Below are 12,685 nucleotides of genomic sequence, written 5' to 3' on the forward strand. Positions count from 1 at the left end.
CAGCCAATATCATAGTGAATGGGCAAAAACTGGAAGCATTCCCTTTGAAAACCGGCACAAGACAGGGATGCCCTCTCTCACCACTCATATTCAACAGAGTGTTGGAAGTTCTGGCCAGGGCAGTCAGGCGAGAGAAAGAAATACAATGTATTCAATTAGCAAAAGAGGAAATCAAATTGTCTCTGTTTGCAGATGATATGGTTGTATGTTTAGAAAACTCCGTCGTCTCAGCCCAAAATCTCCTTAAGCTGAGAAGCAACTTCAGCAAAGTCTCAGGATACAAAATCAATGTGCAAAAATCATAAGCATTCCTATACACCAGTAACAGTTAGCCAAATCATGAGTAAACTCCCATTTGCAATTGCTACAAAGAGAGTAAATATCTAGGAATCCAACTTACAAGGGATGTGAAGGACCTCTTCAAGGAGAACTACAAACTACTGCTCAATGAAAGAAAAGAGGACACAAACAAATGGGGAAACATTCCATGCTCATGGATAGGAAGAATCAGTATCGTGAAAATGGCCATGCTGCCCAAGGTAATTTATAGATTCAATGCCATCCCCATCAAACTACCAATGACTTTCTTCACAGAATTGGAAAAAGCTACTTTAAACTTCGTATGGAACCAAAAAAGAGCCCGCATTGCTAAGACAATCCTAAGCAAAAAGAACAAAGCTGGAGGCATCACGCTACCTGACTTCCAACTATCCTACAAGGCTACAGTAACTGAAACAGCATGGTACTGGTACCAAAACAGATACATATAGACCAATGGAACAGAATAGAGGCCTCAGAAATAACACCACACATCTACAACCATCTGATCTTTGACAAACCTGACACAAGGAATGGGGAAAAGAATTCCCTATTTAATAAATGGTGCTGGGAAAACTGGCTAGCCATATGTAGAAAGCTGAAACTGGATCCCTTCCTTACACACCTTATACAAAAATTAATTCAAGATGGATTAAAGACTTAAATGTTAGACCTAAAACCACAAAAACCCTAGAAGAAAACCTAGACAATACCATTCAGGACATAGGCAAGGGCACGGACTTCATGACTAAAACACCAAAAGTAATGGCAACAAAGGCCAAAATTGACAAATGGGATCTAATTAAACTAAAGAGCTTCTGCACAGCAAAAGAAACTACCACCAGAGTGGACAGGCAGCCTACAGAATGGGAGAAAATTTTTGCAATCTACCCATCTGACAAAGGCCTAGTATCCAGAATCTGCAAAGAACTTAACCCCATCAAAAAGTGGGCAAAAGACAGACAGTTAAAAAATCCTCATCATCACTGGTCATCAGAGAAATGCAAATCAAGACCACAATGAAATACCATCTCACACCAGTTAGAATGGTGATCATTAAAAAGTCAGGAAACAACAGATGCTGGAGAGGATGTGGAGAAATAGGAACGCTTTTACACTACAGGTGGGAGAGTAAACTAGTTCAGCCATTGTGGAAGACAACGTGGCGATTTCTCAATGATCTAGAGCTAGAAATACCTTTTGACCCATCTATCCCATTACTGAGTATATACCCAAAAGAATATAAATCATGCCACTATAAAGACACAAGCACACGTGTGTTTATTGCGGCACTATTCACAATAGCAAAGACTTGGAACCAACCCAAGTGTCCATCAATGATAGACTGGATTAAGAAATGTGGCACATATACACCATGGAATACTATGCAGCCATAAGAAAGGATGAGTTCATGTCCTTTGCAGGGACATGGATGCAACTGGAAACCATCATTCTGAGCAAACTGTCACAAGGATAGAACACCAAACACCGCATGTTCTCATGCATAGGTGGGAATTGAACAATGAGAACACTTGGACACAGGGTGGGAAACATCATACCCCGTCTCCTGTTGTGGTTTGGGGGGCAGGGGAAGGGATAGCATTAGGAGAAATACCTCATGTAAATGATGAGTTAATGGGTGCAGCAAACCAACATGCCACGTGATACCTATATAACAAACTTGCACGTTGTGCACATGTACCCTAGAACTTAAGGTATAATAAATCCATAAATTTTGGAATGCCTTGGACACAACAACAAGAACAACAACAATCTGTAAGTATTATTTTTGCTAGTGTTGTCATGTATAATTTAACCCTCATATCCTTTACTTCAATTCTTAAAATCTTTAAAATCTCAATTGGCATCAAAAGTACTGCTGAGAACATTCTTTTGTGCTTTACTGCAAATTTATCTGAAATGCATTCTTTTCTTCTTATACATTGAATACTCCTGGAGTTTGTTGTTTTGGAATTATATATGATTAGAAGATATTTCCCGTTTTTTTCCTCCCATGCTCCCATTGTTTTCCCATGACACTTTTAGATCTTTATCATGTTGGCTAGATTTTGACTTTTACTTTTGCATATGTTTGGAAAAATGCTGTTTTATATTATGTAGCTCTTACGTATATTATTTATTTTCAGAAATATTTCTATTTTTCTTCTCCCTTGAGCCTCTGGAATCTTCTTCAGCCCATTTTCTTACAGATACTTCCTTTCCTTTTATTTCTTTTATTAACCCTTTAGTCTTTCATTAGAACTGTTAAGGAATAACAGAAGAAATACCTTGTCTTCTTTGCAGTACTTTTGCCAAGCATAAATTTTGTACTTTTTTCTTCCCTAGCTGTTTTATAAATTTTCTTATAATTCAGACATATTTGTGGTCTGAACTTTTTGCCTTTTATAATGAAATCATTAGGTTACAAAGCATTTGTAGGTTTTATAGTTTATTCTGTAAATGTTTTATAAAGACAGATGATTTAGTGTAGGGGTAATCAAAGTATGCCCCATGGGCTTACTGCCAGTTTTTGTAAATAACATTTTTTTGGAACATAGCCACTCTTACTTGTATAAATACTGTGTTTGGTTGCTTTCGTGCTTCAGTGGCAGAATTGAGAAGTTGCATGTATTAGTCCGTTTTCACATTGCTATAGAGAACTACCTGAGACTGGGTAATTTATAAAGAAAACGTTTGACTCACAGTTCTGCATTGCTGGGGAGGCCTCAGAAAACTTACAATTATGGCAGAAGGCAAAGGGAAAGCAGGGCACATCTTATGTGGCAGCAGGGGTAGGGGGAATGCCACACTTTAAAAACCATCAGATCTCATGAGAACTCACTCACTATCATGAGAACAGCATGGGGGAAACCACCCTCATGATCCAGTCACCTCCCTCCAGGTCCCTCATTTGATGCTTGGGAACTACAATTCTAGATGAGATTTGGATTGGTACACAGAGCCAAACCATTTTATTTTGATAAAGCCTAAATGGCTTGCAAGCCCAAAATATTTATTGTCTGGCCCTTTATAGAAAGTTTGCCTACTCTTATTTTAAAGTATATGAATATCATTTAAAAGTGACATTTAATTTGATTAAAATTAAAAGCATAAAATGATTTAAAAATTATATATATATATTTTTCTAGATTGTTATAGGAATTTGCATGTTGGTAATTGCTAAAATTTAGAAAGCTTGCAGTTACTGATGTCAAGGAGTTGACATTTTCAGTGTAGACAAGATAGTTATTGTGTATATTTACTTTGGCTTTATGTAGAAACACACAAGAAAGATGAAGTATTATTCAGTGTTAAATTTGCAGATATTTTGATAACATAATACCTACATAATTTGAGCCCTTAAATAAATGGAGTCAGACTGGGTATGGTGGCTCACTCCTGTAATCCCTGTACATTGGGAGCCTGAGGTGGTTGGATTGCCTGAGCCTAGGAGTTAGAGACCAGCTGGGGCAACATGGTCAAACCCCATGTCTACAAAACAATACAAAAATTAGCTGGGCTTGGTGGCACACACCTTTAGTCCCAGCTACTCTGAAGGCTGAGGCAGGCAGATGGATTGAGCCTGGAAGGTTGGTACTGCCGTGAGCTGTGATCACACCACTGCCAGGCTGGGTGACAGAATGAGAGCGTGTCTCAAAAGAAAAGGAGTCATTTTGTGATTTTGAGACACAAGTACAAGTTAATAATGACATTTGTCAATTATTAGAGTATGTAGGTATCTAATAAATTATTAGAGTATGCGTGTATATATATACATTTTCTAATAATTTGTTATGTATGCATGTGTATACACAGGTATTTACACATGTCTAGAATTCACAGTATGTTGATCTGAGAATGACAGAATGACCTACTATTACTGAGTAAATTATCATTACTATTCAGGGTTATGGTTCTTGGAGATTATATTCAGAATGGCCTAAGAGAGGTTGTTATATTCGGTGTGTTGAACTTGAGAAGGAAATTGGAAGAGTATTGGCAGAAAACTTTAGAGCGCATATAGTTTACTTTTAAAAAGATTCTAAATACATTTGAAAAAAATTCTCTTGCTCCTTTTTCCATGAATTTCTAATTGTTTTAATTAAATGAAAAATTTTTTTTTAAAATTAAAAACGTTCTTTTAAAAAAAATTTAGGCAAGGTCTTGCTCTGTCCACACAGGCAGGGGTGTGGTGGCACAGTCACAGATCTCTGCAGCCTCAAACTGCTGGGCTCAAGTGATCCCCCCGCCACAGTTTCCCAAGTAGCTAGGAGAATAGGCATGCACCACCATGCCCAGCTAATTTTTTAATTTTTAATTTTTTGGTAGAGACTGGATCTCATTGTGTTCCCTAGGCTTGTCTTGAAGTCCTGGGCTCAAGGAGTCCTCCTGCCTCAGCCTCCCAAAGTGCTGGGATTACAGGCGTCAGCCAAAGCACCTGGCCCCATGAAATTTTTTTTAGTTCTTTGATTATCTTAAAATATGTGATTTGTTATATCCTGTTAGTAGGTTATTAACATCTTAAGGTACTAAGAAATTTTCTATCCAGCCAAATATTTTGAAGTGTTTTGGAATGGATGCATGAAATTTTTCTGTGAAAACTTTAATTCTTTCTTCTATTATAGTACAGTTTGGGAATTATATCCTGAGTTTTCTAGAACAGTCTTAATTTCATACTTAATGAAACTACAACTGCATGAGATTAAGTATTTGACGACTTATGGCTGCCGTGAAAGTAATGCTTGTTGCAAAATAATTCAGATGGTACAGAAGTAAATAAAATAAGTAGTAAAAGTTAATTTTTTTGTTTTTCTGATACTCCCCTTCAAAGACATATGTTATCTGTAGGTTTCCTCTTCACTGACTGTCTACATTACCTTCTTTTCTCACATTTTATTTCTTAATTTTCTCCTTCTGCATTCTGTATTTATTGTTCAAACTATTATGTCATTGAGTATTATTTCTAGATCTTGTAGGTGTGTTTCAATTTTTATTATTATTTTTTCTTTTGTCTCCTGTGTGTATTTTCAAATAACCTGTTTTCAGTCTCACTAATTCTTTCTTCTGCTTAATTTTGGTGTTGAGAGGTTCTGATGCATTCTTCAGTATGTTAATTCTAATCAGCAGTTGGCAGTAAGTTTTTTCTGCCTCCTTCAAAATTGGGGCTTCACTCTATTACTGGTTTTAAGTGTCGAGCTTGGTAACAGTCTCCCGTCTTACGTGACCATTTTAAGTTCTCTTTATTCCTTATCTGCCAGGTTTTGCATCTTTTGCATGGAGACATGTCTTACTCAATCTGACTAATGCTTTGAGCCTGGTTAAAATTTTTCTCTTTTTTACGTTATTGCTAGTATTTCTTGTCCTCCCCCATCCTCGATGTTTTTATCTAGTCAGCCTTTATCAGAAGTATAAATCCTTTTTTCTTTTTATTGGAAATCTAAAAGCTTCAAATATAACTTTTTTTTTTTTTTTTTTTTAAGAGATGGGATCTGATTATGTAGCCCAGGCTGGCTGCCAACTCTTGGGTTCAAGCAGTTCCCCACCCTCAGCCTCCTGAGTAGCTGGGATTACAGGAACGTGCTACAAAGCCCTGCTTTAAATATCACTTGTACATCACTTGTATTTTAAATGACTCCTAAGTCTTTATATAACTGATCTCCGTTTCAGTCTCTTCTAGTACACGTTCAGCTTTCCTGTGCACATATATAATTGTATATCATGCGTTTACTAGAAATACGACCTATCAAAATTTGAATGTACTAGGCCAGGCACGGTGGCTCATGTCTGTAATCTCAGCACTTTGGGAGGCCGAGGCAGGCAGATTACTTAAGGTCAGGAGTTTGAGACCAGCCCGGCCAATATGGTGAAACCCAGTCTCTACTAAAAATACAAAAATTAGCTGGGCGTGGTGGCACGCACCTGTAATCCCAGCTACTCGGGAAGTTGAGGCAGGAGAATTGCTTGAACCCGGGAGGTGGAGGTTGCAGTGAGCTGAGATTGTGCCACTGTACTCCAGACTGAGTGACAGAGTGAGACCTTGTCTCAGGAAAGAAAAAAAAAAAAATTGAATTTACTATTTTACCTTAAATATCAGATCTTAAAAAAAATTCAGTTGGTAATTTCCTGGGTATTGCAGAGCTTAGAGAGTAGTGTCATCCTATATGACTCATGGTCAAGCATCTGTTTTTCTGTCCTGAAATTTGCAAACCTCATTAGCATCAATTTGCAATGTTAGAACAGATATAAAAGTTAGATTATATTCTTCTTTCTTAGGAGACTGAGAAGATAATAGTATCATTAACTGAATTAGGGAATAAAGGACAGGGGATTTTGGGGGAAACAATGGGAGAAGGGGAAAAAGGGGCTGAATCAGTTGCAGAGTTACAAGTTTTGTTTTAGACTTGTTCAGTTTGAGGTGCTCACATAAAATTTTTTTTCTCAGTGCTACTTCCCTCATTATTTAATTTCTAAACTTTTATAATAATCTATTGCTGATATTTCTGCTTTTGCTCTTGGCTAAATACTCAGAAGAGTCTTCTTCCTAAATGAAATGCTTCATCTTATTATTCTCTCATTCATAAGTTTCATTGGCTTGTTTAATATACAGAATAAAGTTTAAACTTCTTGGACGAATAGGCCCTCTGCCATTTGCCCTAGTTTCTTTTTACAGCTTGATATTTCACTGCTCTCTATTTAACCTACATTGGGCCATCCATTATTTCAGTAAGGCATGTTACCTTTCTTTGTTCAACCTTTCCTTTTTCAATCCTGCAGGGCACAATCTTTTCAAATCTCTTGTTCTTTGTGATGTTTTTCTGATTACTCAGTTTCACTCTGAATTTTCCTTTCTCAGGATAAGAAAAGATTAGGTTGGATAGGTTAGGAAAGGATGGGTTGTTAATACAGTATTGTACTTCTCAGTTACCTTTTTCTCATAGGGAGGCAGTAGGGCAAAGTGGTTAGGATTAGGCGCTTAATAGCTGTGTGATTTTGAAGCATGTAATCTCTTTATGCCTTAGTTTCTTCATCTATAAAATGAGGATATTCTTGCATTCATAGAGTCGATTAGGAGGATTAAGAGAGATATGAACATGATTTCTTTAGCAGTATGTGACATGTTGAAAGTGTTACAAGGTTTTTTCTGTTTGTCTCTTTTTCATCCATCTCTGCCTTCCTTCTTTCTGTTTGTAAACCAAAAAGTATCTGAGACAAGTCTCAATTTAGAAGTTTATTTTGCCGAGGTTAAGGACAAACCTCAGGAGGTCCTGATGACGTGTGCCCTCATCGGGCTATACCTTGGTTTTGTGCATTTTACGGAGACATAAGACATCAATCAATATATATCGGATGTACATTGGTTTGGTCTGGAAAAGCAGGACAACGTGAGGAGGAAGGGGCTTCCAAGTAATAGGGGGAATCAAAGATTTGCAATTGGTTGAAAGAATTTATCTAAAGACCTGGAATCCATAGAAGGGAATGCCTGAGTTAAGATAAGGAATTATGGAGAACAAAGTTCTTATGATGCAGATGAAGTTTCCAGGTAGCAGGCTTCAGAAAGAACAGATTGTAATTGTTTCTTAATCCGTTTAAAAAGGTGCCAGACTCTTAGTTAATTCTCTCCTGGATCAGAGAAAAGCCTGGAAAGGGAAAGAGATTCTTTACAGAATATAGATTTTTCCCCACAAGAGACAGCTTTGTAGGGCCATTTCAAAATATGTATAAGGGTTATACTTTGATTTCTTTCGGGGCCTGTGATCTGTCATGTGATGCAATACTGGAGTCAGGGTGGAATTTGGTGTCTTATTGCGACAAAAAGTCTTAAGATTTCTGTTTTAATGTTAATACAGGTCAGTTGTGCCTGAATTTCAAAGAGAGGCGGATATGATGAGGCATGTCTGACCTCCCACTCCCATCATAGCCTGAAGTAGTTTTCTTCGAGGTTAAGTTTGGAATGCCCATGGCTTGAGCCCATTCAGATAGTTTTGGGGGCTCACAATTTTATTTTTAGTTTATGCCTACTCTCCACTTTTCTTAAGAGAAGCCCTACTTTTCTTATCTTTGAAATACTTGCTGCGTGGTATGTATATGTGCTCAGTAAAGGGAACTGCTATTTCTTTTTTCTTTGTGATATATATAATCACTGATACACTTTTTTTTTTTTTTTTTTGAGATGGAGTCTCTCTTTGTCACCCAGGCAGGAGTGCAGTGGCACGATCTTGGCTCACTGTAACCTCCACCTCCCTGGTTCAAGTGATTCCCCTGCCTCAGCCTCCTGAGTAGCTGGAATTACAGGTGCACAGTACCACGCCCGGCTAATTTTTTTGAAGTTTTAGTAGAGACAGGGTTACATCATGTTGGCCACACTGGTCTCAAACTCCTGACCTCAGGCAACCCACCTGCCTCCCAAAGTGCTGGGTTTATAGGCGTGAGCCACCATGCCTGGCCTGATTAACTCTTAAATTACTAACTTTTTAATGTATACGTAGGTTTTGTTATTTGAGTAAATAGGTAAAATACTTAGATACAGATATCTTCTATTTTACTACTTTTTTTTTTTTTTTTCCCTGAGGTGCCTAACACATACTTTACTTTGCTTGGACATCTGTTGCTGAGGGAAGTTTTATACAAGAAAACAAAGTGCAGTTAAATTGATCTGTTCAATAACCCAATTCCCCCCAGCGAATTCTGGTAAAAATTAGATGGTAGAATGTGGTTTAGACCAGGGTAGTTCTGTATTTACTTTTTTTTTTCCTCCCTGAATTTCTGCCTATTTCACCTTCTAAATCTTCGAGTGGATCTCACAGTTTCAATTCTATTGTTTAAAAAAAGTGGGAGAGGGAGGTGGCAATCTGATACACACCCGCCAATATGAAGGAAAGGAATGTCATAGGTAGCAATAAAGAACAAATTTTTCCTAACATGTTTTGCTATTTCTCTGATAGATGTTCTGGCATAGTTCAATAGTTTGATCATTCTGTGGCTGGGGCAATATCATGGGTCGGGGGCTATGTGGGTGAAAAGAAGGCAGAGGAGAGATGGCTAATGGTTGAGTCATCTGGGAAAATGGCTCTGGTCCTTTTACTGAGTAGCATGGGTCTCAGACATTAGAAGAGAAGCGATTAGAAAAGCACATAGAAGTGTTCACAGTGAGTACAGTGATCTCCTTTATTATTAAAATGGGCCCAATGAATGTTCAGCTTTTGGTCATTCAGGTTAGTTATATCTTCCTTTGAGATGATCAAGTGAAAATAATACAAGGGAGGGTCATTTCTTTTTCCTTTTTCCAGCCTGTCATAACCCCTTATTTCTACTCTTGATAGGAGAGAAGATGGAAGCAGCCTCCCTTGTGGACTAAAGTTGATGTGTGAAGAGATTGGTGTTACACATTCCTCTTTATTTAAGCATGCTTGATATATATACATATATAATATATATATTTTTTATGATTAAAGCTAAGGTTTTAAATATTGCTCTTAAGGTAGAGTTGAGTCAGATTTCTATTTTTACCATGAAACTTAGTGAATGTGTTTTCCCTGGCTCTCTCTTGTGCTCTCCAAGTGTACCTCTGAGTAAATGACTTTATTTAGCTTTCTGACTTTGAAGTGTGCAGTGTTACTCTCAGAGATTCTTTATTGCATCTGGCAGTTATCATTGTACTTGCTACTGGAGAGGATAGAGGTGAATGTTCCTAAGAGCCTTGTAGCAGTTCATTTCTAAGCCCCTTTGGTGATCAGAGTTGACAGGTGAGTCTTAGTTCTTTTCTGCTTGTGAAGTTTGTTGCCACAGGGTTGAGCATAAAGTACATCACCTCTTAGTTTCACTGTTCATTTTCTCCTTCTTCAGCTCTTTCCTGCATCTTAACTTCTTGCTCTGTAATTTTAGACAAGGACTTGAATGATTTAGTTACTTGTTTTCAGTTTTATTCTCAATTTTATTCACACTATTGTGACTCTAGGAGTTGATGGTTTTCTAGTTTTAGTTGACTAGCCCTATGAGGGACAGGGAGAAAAGTGTGCAACATGAACTCATGGTCTGTCAGTATGAAAGTAATGGTCTGTTTACATGCAGTGTTTGCCACACATTTTTCCTCTGTTAGGAACTTTTGTAAGGAAATGACATTCTTGCTTGTTTCATGAGGAGTAAATGGCAGTATTTTCAGAAATAGCTATGTGGTCCCCAAGAGAAAACATTCTTTGGCCATGAAATATACTTACCAGACATTTTGGAAAAAGTTGCAACCTAAATAAGATATAACTGTAATGCGTTTGGTGTTAAAAATTATCTTAAAATATTTTAGCTAGTATTTTTGAGAACAGAGTTTCTTTTATTAGTAATTAAAGGCTTTCAATGAATGAAAACTGTGTAATAGTCCACAGTGATGCCTACTGGTTAAAAGCAGATGATGAATTCAAAACTAATAGAAGTAATTTCAGTCTTAATAGTAAATATTATAATTATTCTTATTTGGCTTTATTTTTATTTAATTTGATTGGGGCATGATTTGAATGGAAACTCACTTTTATTTGATACAACTAAAATGTAATTGAAATGAAAACAAGTTCAAATCATTGAAAGGATTAATTTCTAATTATAGTGTATACATTGTCAAAGTTTCCTAACCATAATTAAGAAAGAAGTGTTTATGTGTTTGGTAATGTTTGGTTTATGGTATATATTCCTGTGAGTACCATGATTAATGCTCATTTTTTGAGCACACAAAAATTTCAGGTTTTTAAAATAAATTTTGTTTGGGCAAATAAAGTTATTTAGTTTGTTTTTCTTTTGAATAATAAATACATGTAGTTTGCAAGGAAGCTTTATTCACTTTTTTTTTTTTACAAAAATTTGAAAACTCATCCTTTTCATTTAATCCCATTTTGCTGCTAATAATTTTTAAAAAATAGAGTAAAAGTAACTTGTTCTTTCTTTTGCTTTAAAATGTTTGTCATCTCACATATGCCAGATTTATTGGACTGCAGTAGTTTTAGTGCATTTTGGCTGGAATGTTTATTATGACATCACCATAATCTATATACAGTATGTGATTTCAGATGGTTTCAGTGTTAAATATTTTCATAATTATGCTAGTTTTGGCAGTTCACTTGGAACTTTTTCACATCTCTTTAATGAACATGTTTTACTTCTGGGCTTTTGAGACAACCATATGTTTCAAAAATTAATAATGTGCTTTCAATGTTAATGTTGTGCAGAAGTGTATGACTGTGGACATTTTTAAGGATTTAAGTTGAACTAAAAGTAATTACAGTAAGGCTTTATTCACGGTAGTAGTCTTTTAGTATTTAAGACCGTAACATCCCCCAAATAACAGAAGATAACTTTATGAAGATTGAATAGTGAAGTTATTTTGTGGAATGAAACCTGTGGTGTTTGTTTTTCATTAACTTAAAATGAACATAAGGTTGTGAGAAAATTTTCACTCTTGTTTATGGTTGCAAGTCTTTTTGTTTATATGAAGTTTCAAACAAATTTTTTTCTAATGTATCACTACCATCTGAAGCCATGCAATTTTGTAAAACACCGTTTATTGTGTATTTCTCTTAGTGTGATAGTGAATAAAAATTTTCTTAAAGAGGTCTTATTATCATTCTTATTTGCCTCTAATACCCTGTTAGTTTGGTAAACTAGTGGTGATTATTCATCACTATAAAATAGTGTTATTATTGATTAATGAATTCATGGTGCGCAGTGCACTCTCAACTACCCTTTGTAAAATTGGTATCTTTGATCTCTCACTCCACATATGCATTTTTACTTCAAGCAAAAATGTATTCTTTTATCCTCAAAAAAGGAATAAGAAGTTTTAGTTGCCAGATGATTTTCCCTCATGTTACTACTCCACCTATTTTCTCTTTGTAATGCCTATCTTCGTGAAAGAGCAGTTTATTTTTATTGACTCCACTGTAATTTCTCATTCACTCTGAGCTACTCATTTACTGCTCCCAATTCTTTCTTTCTGTGGGAACTGCTAAATCTCCTTTCTAATAGGTTAGTGGCAGCCTCCTCCTAATTACCAAATCCTGAAACAGGCCAACTAGAATGAGGACTGAGAATATCTCTATAGTTGTTAACATTACCCCATTTTTATTGAAAGATCTGTGCCTTTAACTTCTTCCATCTTAGATAGTGTACACTCTGGCCTTATTTGACTAATCATCATTCTTTATATGTGCTACATATGTTGATACTGTTTTGCTTTTGCTTATGGTCCCTCCCTCCACACCTGAATTAGCCCCAGTCTAAACCTAAAACATTTCTACATTTGATTTTGAATGGCCTGATCTTTCTAGTTCTCCCAAACATAATGACTCTTTTTATGCTCCTTATTACTTAAAAACAAACAAAAGTA

General features: G+C 36.3%; 1 protein-coding gene across 8 annotated transcripts in view; it reads left to right on the plus strand.

Annotated features, from left to right (window-relative positions):
- Window positions 1–12,685, plus strand: part of VPS13B (vacuolar protein sorting 13 homolog B) — an 870,718-nt gene that overhangs the window by 36,737 nt on the left and 821,296 nt on the right. The window lies entirely within an intron of this gene.

Source organism: Chlorocebus sabaeus, chromosome 8, assembly GCF_047675955.1.
Source record: "Chlorocebus sabaeus isolate Y175 chromosome 8, mChlSab1.0.hap1, whole genome shotgun sequence".
NCBI classification, from domain to species: Eukaryota; Metazoa; Chordata; class Mammalia; order Primates; family Cercopithecidae; genus Chlorocebus; species Chlorocebus sabaeus.